Source organism: Rutidosis leptorrhynchoides, chromosome 6 (assembly GCF_046630445.1).
Source record: "Rutidosis leptorrhynchoides isolate AG116_Rl617_1_P2 chromosome 6, CSIRO_AGI_Rlap_v1, whole genome shotgun sequence".
Lineage (NCBI taxonomy): Eukaryota > Viridiplantae > Streptophyta > Magnoliopsida > Asterales > Asteraceae > Rutidosis > Rutidosis leptorrhynchoides.
In genome coordinates, this window is record NC_092338.1 from 205,084,656 (window position 1) to 205,100,989 (window position 16,334).

Below are 16,334 nucleotides of genomic sequence, written 5' to 3' on the forward strand. Positions count from 1 at the left end.
CCAAAAGAATAAAATGTACACCCCTCAAATTAGAGACAACTGTGTCTTGTCTTGACTACTCATCATATGTTAAGACTTCATGAACAATAACACATGGGACAAAGGATAACTTTTTATTACATTTAAGGGAAATAAAAAGTTTTAAATAGATGTACATTTAAACTTCAGGGGGTGTCCTGAAAAGTGAACAAACTTTGATTTCCTATAAATTTGAGACAATATTCAAAGTTTATACCATAAACAAACATACTACATATCTTTCATCTTTCAATAGAATATGGCAAGTTCAAGAATGGCTAGGTTTGTGAGTGAGGTTGCACCTCCACAATTTGTGAGTTTAATGAGGCAGCGAACAAGTAAAATGTTGGAGACGATAAAAGAAGACGAGAGAGAAGTTTATATGACCGAAAGGGAAACAAAAATAAGGGCTGTTAACTCATCGTTTTCTTCTACCTCATCTCATCAAGCAACGAGTAGTAATTCGATGCACTTCATAAAAGAATCGCAAAGGAAGTTGTCCGTATTTGGATATTGATGTACTTGGTGTTATGTTTTGTGGATCATGTCTATCTTTATTTTTATAACAAGACCCGAGTTTGCACTCTCTTTAGACCAGTTTTATTATAGTCTTATGAGTAGTGGGGCACTATAATTTGGCAACATTTATCAGTTTATGTAGAGAATTCAATATCTGTACCAAGGAATTTATGTATTGAGTTCATAACAAAAACCAGTAATGGATGTTGCTTCTAAGCCTGAAAAGTTGATTTGATGTCACGTAATATTTAACACCATCATACACATTTCTATATGTTAGATTTGGTCTCTCCCGTTTTCATGTTGTGTGTGTTAATTTTTTAAACAAAGTATTTTAATTAAATTATCAAAGTCTTGATTTTTAAACAAATTGATAGGCATAAATGAACAAATCTTACAATCAACACAAGAAACGAATACCAGAAGAATTAATCAAAAATAACCACCTCTACTTTGTGAGGATTGAACCAAATGAATAACGAATACAAAAAATGATCTCAAAAAATACAGATCTGACCAAATCCCTATTTTATACAGAGACCAATGACGGCTAAGCAAAAAATTACATACATACCCCTTTAATAAATAATGTACAGATTTGGTCCTTGGAGTATTAGTTAGATCACAACTGTGTCCCGTCGTTGTGTTAGTTAATCAAACCCCATACCAGGTACGTTATTTGTATTAACTAACACTCGATTCACATTGTGACTAACCCTTCTACACTTGAACAGCAATACCAGACCATAATCCTTGTAGCTTCTCTGCAACAATCTTCCAGAATCACTTTTAAACACCAAGCCTGAAAAACACAAACTTAATGAGTAGAAATCAACTTAATCAAACAATTAGATTAATCCTTTTAACACCCTCCCTTAATCTAATTGTGAAAAAGATCTATCATGTTCATTTTTTCTGTAATAAAAGAGTGCTGACTTAAACTTAAACCCTTAGTGAAAACATCTGCAAGATTATCATTGGAATCAATCTTAACAGCCTTAATAATTCCATCACAAATTTTATCTCTTACATAAAAGAGATCAATCTCAAAATGTTTTGTTCTCTCATGGAACACAGGGTTTGAAGAGATTTGTATAGCAGCTTTATTATCAACAAAAATTTCAACTGGAATTAAATTTGATACTCTTAAATCTTTCAAAACTTTCAAGATCCATATTATTTCACATGACACAGATGCAAGAGCTCTAAACTCTGCTTCTGCTGAAGATCTTGAGACTGTTTCCTGTTTTTTACTTTTCCAGGCAACAAGACTCCCACAGAACATAACACAATATCCAGTAATAGATTTTCTTTCCATCATTTTCTTACCCCAATCAGAATCAACATAAGCTTTTAAGTCAAAAACTTTACCTTTCTCCAAGAAAATACCTTTACCTGGAGACTTTTTCAAGAATCTCAGCAATCTTAAAGCAATCATCATGTGAGAATTCATAGGAGCATGCATAAATTGACTTAAAACATGAACAGTAAATGCAATATCAGGTCTAGTTAATGTCAGATAAATGAGTTTTCCTACTAACTTCTGATATTGATTTACATTCTTAACAGGATAATCATTTTTGATCTCAGCTATGTTTGGCTCTATTGGTGTGAAGGCAGGTTTACAAGCAGTTAAACCAAAATCAGCTAACAATTCAACACAGTACTTTCTTTGACACATACACAACCCATTTTTTTCATTTAAGATTTCTATTCCTAAGAAATATTTAAGAAGCCCTAGATCTTTTATCATAAATTTTGTAGCAAGAAATGTTTTAACTTTTTCAACTTCACTATCATCACTACCAATTACAACAATATCATCAACATAAACAAGCAGGCCAATAAAATAAGTATTGTTACACTTAACAAACAAGGAGTAATCATTTTTACTTTGCTCAAAACCAAACTCAATTAAAGCAGCTGTGAGTTTTTCATTCCACTTCCTGGGAGCTTGCTTAAGTCCATAAAGGGACTTAACAAGCTTGCACACTTTTTTCTCAGATTGATCATAATAGCCCAGAGGTAAAGACATGTAAACATCTTCTTCAAGGTCACCATACAAAAAAGCATTATTTATATCTAATTGATATAAATTCCACCCTTTTTGTACAGCAACACTTAAAATACATCTGACAGTAATCATTTTTACAACAGGAGAAAATGTTTCATCAAAATCAATTCCCTCCCTTTGATTATAACCATTTGCAACTAACCTTGCTTTGTACCTATCAATTTCACCACTAGACTTATATTTAATCTTGTATACCCATTTACATCCAATAGGTACTCTACCTTCAGGCAGATCAGTAAGTACCCAGGTCCCATTCCTATAAAGGGCTTCCATTTCAGAATTCATGGCATCAACCCATTTTGGGTCTTTGCATGCTTCCCAAAAAGTCTCAGGTTCAACACTTTTGTTTAAAGTGGAAACAAAACATCTATTTTCTTTACTAAGATTAGAATAATTTATAACTTTGTCCAAACTATACTTAACTTTTGCATTTAGCACATAATCATTATATTTAGATGGTAGCTGAGCTTTTCTAGATGACCTTCTTACATCTTGAGCAGTCTCCTGAGTTGGTATAATAGTTTGATTATATGTATTGCCCTCAGGGAGATTAGTGTCAACATTTGGTGTTGCAGGTAAGGATGTATCCATTGTTTGCTCAGAAGAACCACCAACAGAACACCCTTGGTTGCCATCACCATGTTGTTGTGAGTCTTTCCCTTCATCATTGGGACTTTTAGAATCTTGGTTATCATCAAAAAAATCAAAGAAGTTTATAGTATTTAAATCCTTTGGTTGAAAAATATTTTCAGAAAAATCTTTTGCAGACTTGAAAGGAAAAATTTGTTCATAAAATTTTACATCTCTTGAAAAAATAAAAGCTTGTTTATCAAAACTATACAACTTGTAACCTTTCTTAACAGTAGAATAACCAACCAAAGCACATTTTTCAGACTTAGAACTAAACTTATCATTTGAGTTTAAAACAGAAGCAAAACACAGACATCCAAAGACCCTAAGATGGGAAAGACTAGGTTTCTTTTTATATACCAACTCAAAGGGACACTTACCACTCAAAATGGAAGAAGGTAACCTGTTAATCAAATAAGTAGCAGTAAGTACACATTCACCCCACATATAAAGAGGAATCCCCCCTTGAAACATAAGTGCTCTTGCTATATTTAGCAAGTGTCTATGTTTCCTCTCAGCAATCCCATTTTGCTGTGGAGTGTATGCACAAGTAGTCTGATGGATAATACCATTTGAAGTTGTAAAATTATTCATGTTTGCATTTAGAAACTCTGTTCCATTATCACTCCTAATAATCTTTACCCTTTTTTCATACTGATTTTTTAACAAAACACAGAACATTTCAACATGTTCAAACACTTGTTCTTTTGATTTAAGTAAGTATACCCATACAGCTCTTGTACAGTCATCCACAATAGTAAGGAAGTATTTATAACCTCCTTTACTCACAACCCTATAAGGACCCCAGACATCCAAATGAATTAATTCACCCAACTCAGTAGTCTTGTGATCACTGAGTGGAAAAGGGTCTCTAGTTTGCTTTGCCTTATGGCAGATTTCACAAGGATCATGTTTTTTAAAATTATTCAATTTTAACTCAGATTTCAAAACATGTAAAACTTGATCAGCTGGATGTCCCAGTCTGTCATGCCAGATAGTTTTGGACAAATAACAAGTACCATCAATTAAATCACCTTTCAACTTGTCATCAAACAAATACAATCCATCACACTGATTACCAGTCTCCAGAGTCCTTAAGGACTTCAGATCCTGAATATAACATTTATTTTTATCAAAACCAACAAACAAATCATTATCTCTTACTAAGCAATGCACAGAGAGCAAACTAACACAATATTGTGGAACAATTAATACATCATGCAGAACAACATGTTTAGACAACCTTAAATTCCCAATTTTACTGACCAAAGCTCTAGTCCCATTAGGATGACCAACAGTTAGATTCAAATTACTTACATCAACTAAATCTTCAAAATTTTTATCACTATTTGTCATGTGTTGATTTGCTCCAGAGTCAATTATCCAACCAAAATTATTATTATTCTGACTTTCAACTTGATTAACCATAAAAAATTTATGAAAATGATCATTAAAGTAAGCATTTAAATTAAGGAATTCACCTGACAAATTAGACTTTATATTACTGTTATTCACTTTTCCATCCAGAATGCTCAACAATCTGGATATTTGATCACTTGACAGATTAACAGAATTAGGAACAGAAGTCCCTGCATCATTAAAACTAGAAGTGTGTTTCACAGCATTAGCACTATTAGGATTTCTTCTTTTAAAGTTTGGTGGATAACCAACAATCTCAAAACATCTATCAATAGTATGGTTTGTTAAACCACACCTTGTACACTTCATGTTAGTATTTCTAGGTGGATATCCTATTACTTCAAAGCATCTATCAATAGTGTGTCCAACTCTGTTACATTTTTTGCATTTTAGTTCAGAAGATGAGCCTCTTTGCCTATTGTTATTCATGTTAGACATAAAAGCAGATGATTCACTTATAACTTTCTTTTCTTTAACAACCCTATGTGATTCTTCTCTTGAGATGAGTGAAAAAGCAGTTTTAACACTTGGCAATGGATCTGTTGTAAGTATGTTACTTCTTAATTGTTGATAAGTATCATCAAGACCCATTAAAAATTGCATTAATTTCTGGTTATTTATATGATCTTGTCTTAGTTTATCAACATCACATTCACATGATGGTATTTTACACAGCATATCATATTGTTTCCATAATGAGTTAAGTTTATGATAATAATCTGAAACAGATGTGCCATTTTGTGTCAGTGAGTTTATTCTTTGATATAAATTGAACATAAATGACCCATCCACTTTATCATAAGTTTCCTTTAACTCATTCCAAACCACAGAAGCAACTTTGGAATATACTTGACCAAAATACAATTCTTCACTCATAGCACCTAAGATCCATGAAAGAACCACAGCATTACACCTCTCCCATTGATTTGCTAAAACATCATCTGTAGTAGATTTTTCTAAAGATCCATTTATAAAACCAGTTTTATTTTTTGTTTGCAATGCAAGTTCCATTGTACATGACCAAGATTTATAATTTTCTGTCCTTTTTAACTTGAAATTAATGAGAGGTGTACTGCTAATATCACTTGCATGTAAGTAAAGTGGATCACCAAAATCCAATTTACTTATCATGGTGACCTCATCATCATCCACATCAGACATATTGACAGAATCAAGCAAGAAATCAGAAAATCACACAGAAATACAGATAACAGAACACAAACCACCAAGAAGAACCTACTGCACTTGATCAGGTTTCCTTAGATCTTTAATGATCAAGGTCAAGAGTTGGGTGCAGTGTTCTTAGATAAGAAATCAACAAATATTACCCAAACAGATTAAAGATAAAACAAGAATCAACACATGTTAACAATTATATCAACAAATTTCATACAAACAGATAATAGAGAAGAGATCTTGGCTATAGACCAAGTGTACTCAATGGGGGCAGTTGATTCCTGTAAGCACAGAAACTCCCACGAGCATTGACTTGCTACCAACACAAGTAGGAAGAAATAGCTCACAGAGTACTCCACAACACCTTCAATAGCAGCGGAAGACAACCAGATATCAACAGCAACCAAGAACAATTCGTGAAATTAGGGTTCAACAAGAATACGCCCTAAATCCACAATCGCAGTCCCAGATCTAGCCCGATCAAACAAGTGAAACAAGATCGTTTCACCTTGACAGGAACAAGAAGAGAACGAATCTTAATTTTCACAAAACACCTTTGAAAAAACTGAAACCCTAATTTTTGATTTTCCAGATCTGAAAACCCTAATTTGACTTCTCATATCAACACCAAACCGAAACAATATCGAGCGAGCCGCTCTGATACCATGAACAAATCTTACAATCAACACAAGAAACGAATACCAGAAGAATTAATCAAAAATAACCACATCTACTTTGTGAGGATTGAACCAAATGAATAACGAATACAAAAAATGATCTCAAAAAATACAGATCTGACCAAATCCCTATTTTATACAGAGACCAATGACGGCTAAGCAAAAAATTACATACAGACCCCTTTAATAAATAATGTACAGATTTGGTCCTTGGAGTATTAGTTAGATCACAACTGTGTCCCGTCGTTGTGTTAGTTAATCAAACCCCATACCAGGTACGTTATTTGTATTAACTAACACTCGATTCACATTGTGACTAACCCTTCTACACTTGAACAGCAATACCAGACCATAATCCTTGTAGCTTCTCTGCAACAATCTTCCAGAATCACTTTTAAACACCAAGCCTGAAAAATACAAACTTAATGAGTAGAAATCAACTTAATCAAACAATTAGATTAATCCTTTTAACAATAAATGAGGCTCTGACCTTCAAATGAGTATTTCCCATACAGAGCATTCCTTCACTAACTACTAAGTCTGAGCATAATTTCTAAGAAATTTGATCTAAAGTTCTGGTAAACTTAACACTATTCGATCAATACGATGAAATGCCACCAAGATATATCGGAATGTTACCATAAGGGCGAACGATCAGGTTTGCATTTTTGCAAATGCTTAATAAACCTTTTGCGTCATCGTCTAGCGCGGGTCGCGCATTAACATCCGTCGTTAGCTCAGTTCTCCAAACAAGCGTCTTGCGCACGCCTTTAACAGAGGATTCATCAATAAAAAAGAATGATTTTTTCCAAGGCCCAAATGATGCTTTAGGTGTTTTAATAACACCTAAGGGCGATTTGAATGTAAACCAGCCGATGTCGCTGGGTTGAATGATGTAAAAATGTTGAAAAACGTTTAGAAGTGATTGTTGATTGTTTGCACGACAGAACATTTCAAAAACGTTGTTAAGTCTTCTGATGCAACTATAGAAAGTACCAACAGAATAGTAGTCATCTTAACTACAAGTGAAAATATCTCATTGTAATCAACTCCTTCCTTTTGTTGAAAGCCTTTGACCACCAACCGAGCCTTGTTCCTTTACTTTCCATTCAACTCATTCTTTAGCCAATACACCCACTTATTTTGCAACACCTTTTTATCATGAGGTAATTTCACTAGTGATGAAGTTTTATTCTTCTCAAGTGACCCAATCTCTTCTTTCATGGCAAGCTTCCATTGTATGGATTCTTTAGATTGTCTCGCCTCAAAGTAACTCTCGAGTTCACCATTCTCGCTATATAGCAAGTAGTTAGTTTGTTGATGAAGAATACCTAGGATTAGGCTTGGACACTCTAGTAGAATGTCTTAGTGTAGGAACAACCGGTATGGTTGGACCGGTTCCATCATCATTCTCCTCATCACTAGAACTCCCACTATGTTCGGAACTTTCACCGCTTTCCGAACCATCTTCATCATTATCACTTTGTGATAGGGGTGTTCAAAACCGGATATCCGAAAATTCGGATATCCGAATTTCGGATATCCGAAAATTCGGATAGTGGATTTGGACATCCGATATCCGAATCCGAAATTTCGGATATTCGATTTTCGAGTATCCGAAATTTCGGATTCGGATATCGGATTATCTAAATATCCGAACTTTACTTTTTACATGAGATAAAAAATTTGACCCATGAACTCCAAGTCTGCAACCATCATCTCTGTAAGGGCTCTGGTATGATATTATGTTATTACCATATATACATACTTGGAGAATTTGTAAGTTCTATTAATAAATCAGATAAAAAGTATACATGAGGAGTCATGGAGGATGAGGAATCATGGCGGTTTGAAAGATATACACAAGAAATTGTGCAGTAGCACAAGAAAGATATACAAATTGTGCAGTAGCACAAGCAAGATATAGACAAGAAAATTAATATTTGATTAACCTAGTCAATTGACATGCGTGAAATAAAATAAAGGATAAGGCGATATAGTCAATTGACAAGCACAAATTCTAGATCTAAGAAACAGAGTGATAGCAATTTATTACAATTACGTAAAATGGGTTACAATAACTATGTGAAATGGGAATTTTTGTAAGAACATGTAAGAGGAAAATGCTTAGATTTTGCTAATGTATAAATAAATTAAAGAAATATAAATATATATTAAAAATGAGCATATATATATTTTCGGATATTCGGATATCCGAATATCCGAACATTTTGTAAAGTGCTATCCGAAACCCGAATTCGAAAAATCGGATATCCGGATTTTCGGTCCGAAAAATCGGATATCCGGATTTTCGGTCCGAAAATCCGGATATCCGATTTTTCGGATATTTTCGGATCGGATTTTCGGATTATTTGGATTGCTGATTCGGATTCGGATATTATGAACACCCCTACTTTGTGACGCCTCACCATTAATCGGCAATTCATTGTTACCCGAACTCCCACTAGAACCTACAAGATCATCAATAGAAACATCGTCAAAAGTAACATAATCCGGTTTGGGACTCCCCGTTTTCGGTTTGCCATAAACGGAATCCTCATCAAAGGTAACATCATGAGAACGAATCACTTTTATATCTTCGTTATACCAACATCGATAACCATCTCATCCGAACCGTAACCAATGAAATTACACCTATTTGAATTAGCCTCAAGCTTGTCTCTATCCGCATCTTTGGTCTACACATATGCATTGCACCCAAATATTTTAAGATGACCATAACTCACCTTTTTACCTTGCCATTCTTCCTCGAGAATTCGAAAACCCAATGGTGTTGAGGGTCCCCTATTGATCAAATAAGCCGCCGTATTGACCGCATCTGCCCAAAACATCTTAAGCAAACCGGCATGTAGTCTCATTCTATTAGCCCTTTCATTCAACGTACGATTCATATGTTCGGCGACCCCATTGTGTTGCGGTGTCTCCAGTACCGTCTTTAACACTTTAATATCGAGCTTTGAACAATGATCCTTAAACTCAAGACTACTATATTCTCCTCCATTATCTGACTTTAATCACTTCACCTTTAAGTTAGTTTCATTCTCTACCATAGCTTTCCACTTCACAAAAGTATACACTGGATTTAGCTTTAAGAAAATAAACCCATGCCTTTCGAGTGGAGTTGTCAATTAAGGTGACATAATAGTGAGAACCGCCGTGTGATTCTACATTTGTTGGACCAAACACATTTGTATGAACTAGCTCCAATTTCTTCAACTTGGACGCATTCCCTGATTTCCCAAAAGTCGTCTTCTTTTGCTTCCCATAAGTACATGGTTCGCAAAACCCAAGCTCCACTTTCTTCAAATCCGGAATTCTCCCACTCGAAACAAGAATCTTCATACCTTTTTCACTCATATGCCCGAGCTTTCGGTACCATAGAGTAGAGTTATCTCCAACATCAACCGTAACAACTACCATGTCTTCACCAAACACCTCAACCATATAAAGCGTTCTCCTTTTATGTCCACGAGCTACGACCCTACTACCCTTAACCACCTTCCATTGACGATTTTCAAAAGTAATCTCGTTACCTTCTTTATCTAATTGACCAATCGAGATAAGCTTCCTTTTCAACTTAGGAATAAACCTCACGTCTTTCAAGGTCCAATTAGAACTGGGAGTAGTCTTCAGTATAACATCTCCTATACCTTCAAGTTCAAGCTTTTTATTGTTTACCAATCTAACGTTACCTTGATACGATCAAAAATTCGTCATCAAACGCCTAGTGGGTAAGGCATGAAACGAAACTCCCGAATCCAAGATCCAAGTCTCCACCGAATCTTCAACACTAAATAAAAGTGCATCATCCGTATCTTCCGTGGTAAAGTTGACACCTTTCGCCGGAGAATTCTTGCAATTCCTTTGAAAGTGCCCCTTTTGATTACAACCCTGTAAGTAACTAAAGAGGGGAGGGGGGGGGAATAGTTACTTAATACGTTTTTAACATTTTTCCGATTGAACACCAAATTTGACTAGCTATGATCAACCAATTCAACTCAAACTTGATGTGTGTGGTTTATATGTTCAAAATGATAAGTAAACTAATTTAAAAAAAACAGACACAAGGATTTCTAGTGGTTCAGGTGGATGTCAACTAATCCACCTTAATCCACTCCCCGATTACACTAATCAGGATTTCTTGCTTCACTAAGCACTTTTCTCCAAACCCGGTGGAGATCCGATTTACAAATGTTCAACTTCTTTGGTAGACAACAAACCTAATCTTTCTATCCCTTTGAAAGATCAAATCCAACCTAGCTCAACTTGTCTTTTACTTGAACCAGTATTAATCTCCAAATAAGATTAATCAACTTCCTAAGTCCCTTTAAGGAAGTAGATCACTAAGCTAGCATATGCTTCTACTAATTGAAGTTACAAGACTCATACAATTAGTAATGATGATCTTAAGACAATTCTAAGACATATCACAAGATAAACAACTTTGATTAGTAAGTTTACAACAACCAAATTCTATAACTATAAGATCATATAATCTTCTCTTGCTTGATCACATTTGAGTAGTAATTAAAGCCCTAGTGATCTCTGGAAATATGCCTATTGAATGTGCAAGAGGGTCAGCTTCAAATGCTCTCCAAAGCTTGCTATTTATAGTGGAATTCAAAAACTAGCCGTGTCACACGGTCGACCATGGTTCAACCGTGCGCGCTGCAGTCCAAATTTGTATCCGTTGTATAGCCATTTGACTCAGATTTGAACACCATATTTTGGAATCTTTACTGCATCTAGCACCTGCAAAAGAAACCCAATATCCTATCCAAGTACTATATGCATTAAGTGTGTGAGATTTGATCTTATTGTGTGAAAATGAAATAACACTCCAAATGTGGTAAACCCAACATTCTTGGAGAAGTGTCTTGATTGTCATTTTAGGTAATCTTAGTTTGGTCAAGACTTAGTTAGGTTCATTAATGCATTTGGTTCAATCCTAAAGACTAGTCAACATGTCATTAACTTCCTAGTTTCAATTAATCACAAGTCATATTCATTTTAAAACTAAGTAGAGATTAATTGAATGATGTCTTTCTAAATTAAACATTAAGTGTGTAAAGACATCAATGTTAAGTCATACTTGGACATGTTACACAATGTGTTACTTAGACAAGACCAAATAGATTACTGACCATTATTGTTTGTGAACTATATTTCACTTAATTCATTGAAGTGAACTAGTTATTTGAATTCTAGTGTTCTAAATAATAACACATAGCAAACATGTTAACAAATTGGCAAATTAATGAGTATCAAACACATTAGCAAGTAACAAGTAATACTCACATATAGCAAGAGATAGTTATTCTAAAATCAATCATAAACTTCAAATCTTAATTTCCACACATCAATATCTTCTTTATCAAAGATTGGTGTCTCTTTCACCAATTCTTCTAAGTATCCCATAGTTTGAGTTGATCCGAGAATCATTGACTTAAGTTTTTTCACAAAACAAATTTTGACACTACCAAAAACGTTTATAGAGCAATGATTTGAGCAACCGCTATGATACCAATTGTAAGTAACTAGAGGGGGGATGAATAGTTACTTAATACGTTTTTAACATTTTTTCGATTGATCACCGAATTTGATTAACTATGATTAACCAATTCAACTCAAACTTGATGTGTGTACTGTATATGTTCAAAATGATAAGTAAAGTAATGTAAAGAACATAGACACAAGGATTTATAGTGGTTCGGGTGGATGTTAATTAATCTACCTTAATCCACTCCCCGATTACACTAATCGGGATTTCTTGCTTCACTAAGCACTTTTCTCCAAACTCCGTGGAGATCCGATTTACAAGTCTTTAACTTCTTTGGTAGACAACAAACCTAATCATCCCTTTAAAAGATCAACTCCAACCTAGCTCAACTTGTCTTCTACTGGAACAAGTATTAATCTCCAAATAAGATTATTCAACCTCCTAAGTCCCTTTAAGGAAGTAGATCACTAAGCTAGCCTATGCTTCTACTAATTGAAGTTACACGACTCATAGAATTAGTAATGATGATCCTAAGAAAATTCTAGGACATACATCATACTAAGTAAACTCACAAGATAAACAAATTTGATTAGTAAGTTTACAACAGCCAAATTCTATATCTATAAGATCATAGAATCTTCTCTTGCTTGATCACATTTGAGTAGTAATTAAAGCCCTTGTGATCTCTGTAAATATACCTTTTGAATGTGAAAGAGGGTCAGCTTCAAATGCTTTCCAATGCTTTCTATTTATAGTGGAATTCAAAAACTAGCCGTTGTCACACGGTCACAGGCACGGTCGACCGTGGTTCAACCGTGCGCGTTGCAGTCCAAAATTTGTATATGTTGTATAGCCGTTTGACTCAGATTTGAACACCATATTTTGGAATCTTTACTTCATCTAGCACCTGCAAAAGAAACTCAATATCCTACATAAGTACTATATGCATTAAGTGTGTGAGATTTGGTCTTATTGTGTGAAAACGACATAACACTCCAAATGTGGTAAACCTAATATTCTTGGAGAAGTGTCTTGATCGTCATTTTAGGTAATCTCAGTTTGGTCAAGACTTAGTTAGGTTCATTAATGCATTTAGTTCAATTCTAAACACTAGTCAACATGTCATTAACTTCCTAGTTTCAATTAATCACAAGTCATATTCATTTTAAGACTAAGTAGAGATTAATTGAATGATTTCTTTCTAAATTAAATATTAAGTGTGTAAAGACATCAATGTTAAGTAATGCTTGGACATGTTACACAATGTGTTACTTAGACAAAACCAAATAGATTATTGACCATTATTGTTTGTGAATCATTTTACACTTAATTCATTGAAGTGAACTAGTTATTTGAATCCTAGTGTTCTAACTAATAACACAAAGCAAGCATGTTAACAAATTGGCAAATCAATGAGTATCAAACACATTAGAAAGTAGCAAGTAATACTCACATATAGCAAGATATAGTTATTCTAAAATCAATCGCATGGATATTTGCACAACACTATGGTTTAAGCTTTAGCAAGCTTAATTGCAATATAACATATTGCAAGATTAATGTCTAAGCACACATTAATGTCCAACACATGTACAAGGGAAGAGCAATATCTAGTTGAGACTTGGTGACCATCCTAAATGTATCTAAGTATATTTTAGGATCATAAGTCTTTACTAGTTACACTTGAAAATGTTGTTCTTCATTTAGCCTTAATTTGTCACTAAGTAATTTTTAATTGTAATTAGTTTTCAGTGACATTAGCTTATGTGTGTTGGTACTTGATGATCATTCTAAGAATGTCTAGACAAGTTTTAAGATCACAAGTTATTGATTAACACTTATGTGTTATGCCTAATCATGGTTAAATTGTCATTAAGATGTAATTAAGCGTAATTAACCAAGATTAGTGTTTTTATGACCAAAACTCAATTGAGTATGGAGGAGGCATCCATTCTAAGCGTGTTAAGAAAGGTTTCATGAATTATAGATGTTGGGAAATGGTCAAACTAAATTTGATTAAAAATGGTGACAGTGAATTCTGTGGTCGCACTGCGATTGACCGTGGTGGCGACCGTGCAACTTGTTTTCACAAAACTGCGTTGCAGATTCAGTCTGGGCTTCTGCGGTCAGGTATACGGTCGACCGTACTTTGACCATGTACTTTAATGATCTTTATTTTCATTCTAAGTTTTATTTGACTTGGTCATTTGCAAGAGCAAGTATGGATTAGTGAACTTGTGTGTTTTATGTTAAGATGTCGATCATCACTTATGCATATGTATGTGTCATCATCAAAACATATTCTTTGGTTAAGCATCATACTTAACTTTGTCGATTAGTCCATTAACCAACATTCAACCAACAAACCCCAACAAATAGCTTCACTTCGGTCATTTGATGGATACCTCTTCATAGACTTCTTCCTACCCTTCTTCTTACCACCACAATCAATTTCCCTACCATGGTTGTCGGCACTTAACAAGGATCTGGATGACGATTCCCCCGAGTTTCTCCTACGAGTGTCTTCACCGAGAATCGAATCCCTAATACCTGCAAACGCTAGCTTAGTAGTTCCCGTAGAGCTACTAACCGCGGTGACCGTACCCGACCAACTTTCTGGTAATGATGAAAGATTAGTGCCTTTAGTTCATCATCAAACTTGAGATCTACCGATTTAAGCCTTGATATAATATTGTTGAATTCGTTGATGTGATCTGTTACACTCGAACCTTCCCTCATCTTCTTATTGAACAATTGTCGCATAAGAAAAACATTATTCACCACCATTGGTTTTTCATACATGTTAGAGAGAGTCTTCAAACATGCAAAAGTTGTTTTCTCATTCACAACGTTATATGCAACATTCTTGGCAAGAGAGAGACGAATCGCACTCAAAGCTTGGCGATCCAAAAGAGACCAATCGGCATCATCCATGCCTTCGAGTTTGACCTCCAACAAAGGTTGGTGTAGCTTCTTTTGATACAAGTAATCTTCAATTTGCATCTTCCAAAAGCCGAAGTCTTTTCCATCAAATCTATCGTTTCTAAATTTTCCGTCTTTCGCCATCTTCTCATCTCGAAACCTTGAGCTCTATATACCAATTGTTAGGTTTTATGGACCCAACACTAAGAGTGATTTCCATAAAATCACCCTCCCACAATAGACAAACGAAGACAATAATAAAGAAAATACGAACGCGATAATTTAACGTGGTTATATGTAATCAGTGGGTTGATTATTTTAATCCACTGACCAAACTAGAGAGATTTTATTAATAAATTCGTGATACAATGTATGAGTTACAATAGGATGTTTAAATAGGCAAAACTCAACAAAGAAACAACTTAGGGACCAAGAAAACTCGATTCTGGAAACTTCTCCCCGTCAGACGCGTGTCGCGACCGCGACATAGCTCTCCAGGTCGCGATGTCTTGATCCAAACAAGCTTCATGTTCTGTCGTTATGTCGCGACCATGACACATCCATTCCGGTCGCGACGTGTCCCTGTTTGCGAGTCTCGATTGAATCTCTTTCACCACTCCAACAGAAGCACACGAGTACTTGTGTAACTCATTCAAGCGCTTCATTAGTATTAATATTGGTTTCTTCTTCTTCATGAATTGTTTCTAGACTTTTACTAAAAGTCTGGATTTTTAAGTTGAAGAAACTGAGATACGGCAACACCATCTACATGGATTCGAGCACCTCAAATAAGCTAAAAAGATACAAGTCGTTTGGCAACTACAAAGAAATTATAATAAGTTAACACTTAAAAAACTAATTATAAGACATTTAAAAGCTAATCCAATAACTCTCATATCAAGGTTAAATGTTACACACACTAAATTGGTTGTCTATTGCTACAATGTCTTACATACAAAAATATGAAATCTCAAAATATAACCTCTATTTCAGAAACTAGTTCAAATCTAATAAAGAAATATATTAACTAGCTGGGGTCATCTTGATCAAACATAGCTTTATGGAAGAAACTTTAGTGACTACGAAAGTTATAATTAAATATTAGGACAAAAATGGGCATTAAAATCCAAAATTGTGCTTTATGGAATGGAGAACGACTGAACGTTGATACACATCTGCCTTTTAACTTTAACTAGACACCATTATTTGTTCGATCCTGTTTCGTATTTTGACCTAGAGATATTTAACCTCAGGATGCTTGACTGATATCCAGCAAGACTTTTCATATTGTAATATTGGTTCATTGTTATTTCTACACACAATTGAAACCACACAAGCCCTTTCTTACAGGTTTATCATATTGCTGGTTAATTAATTA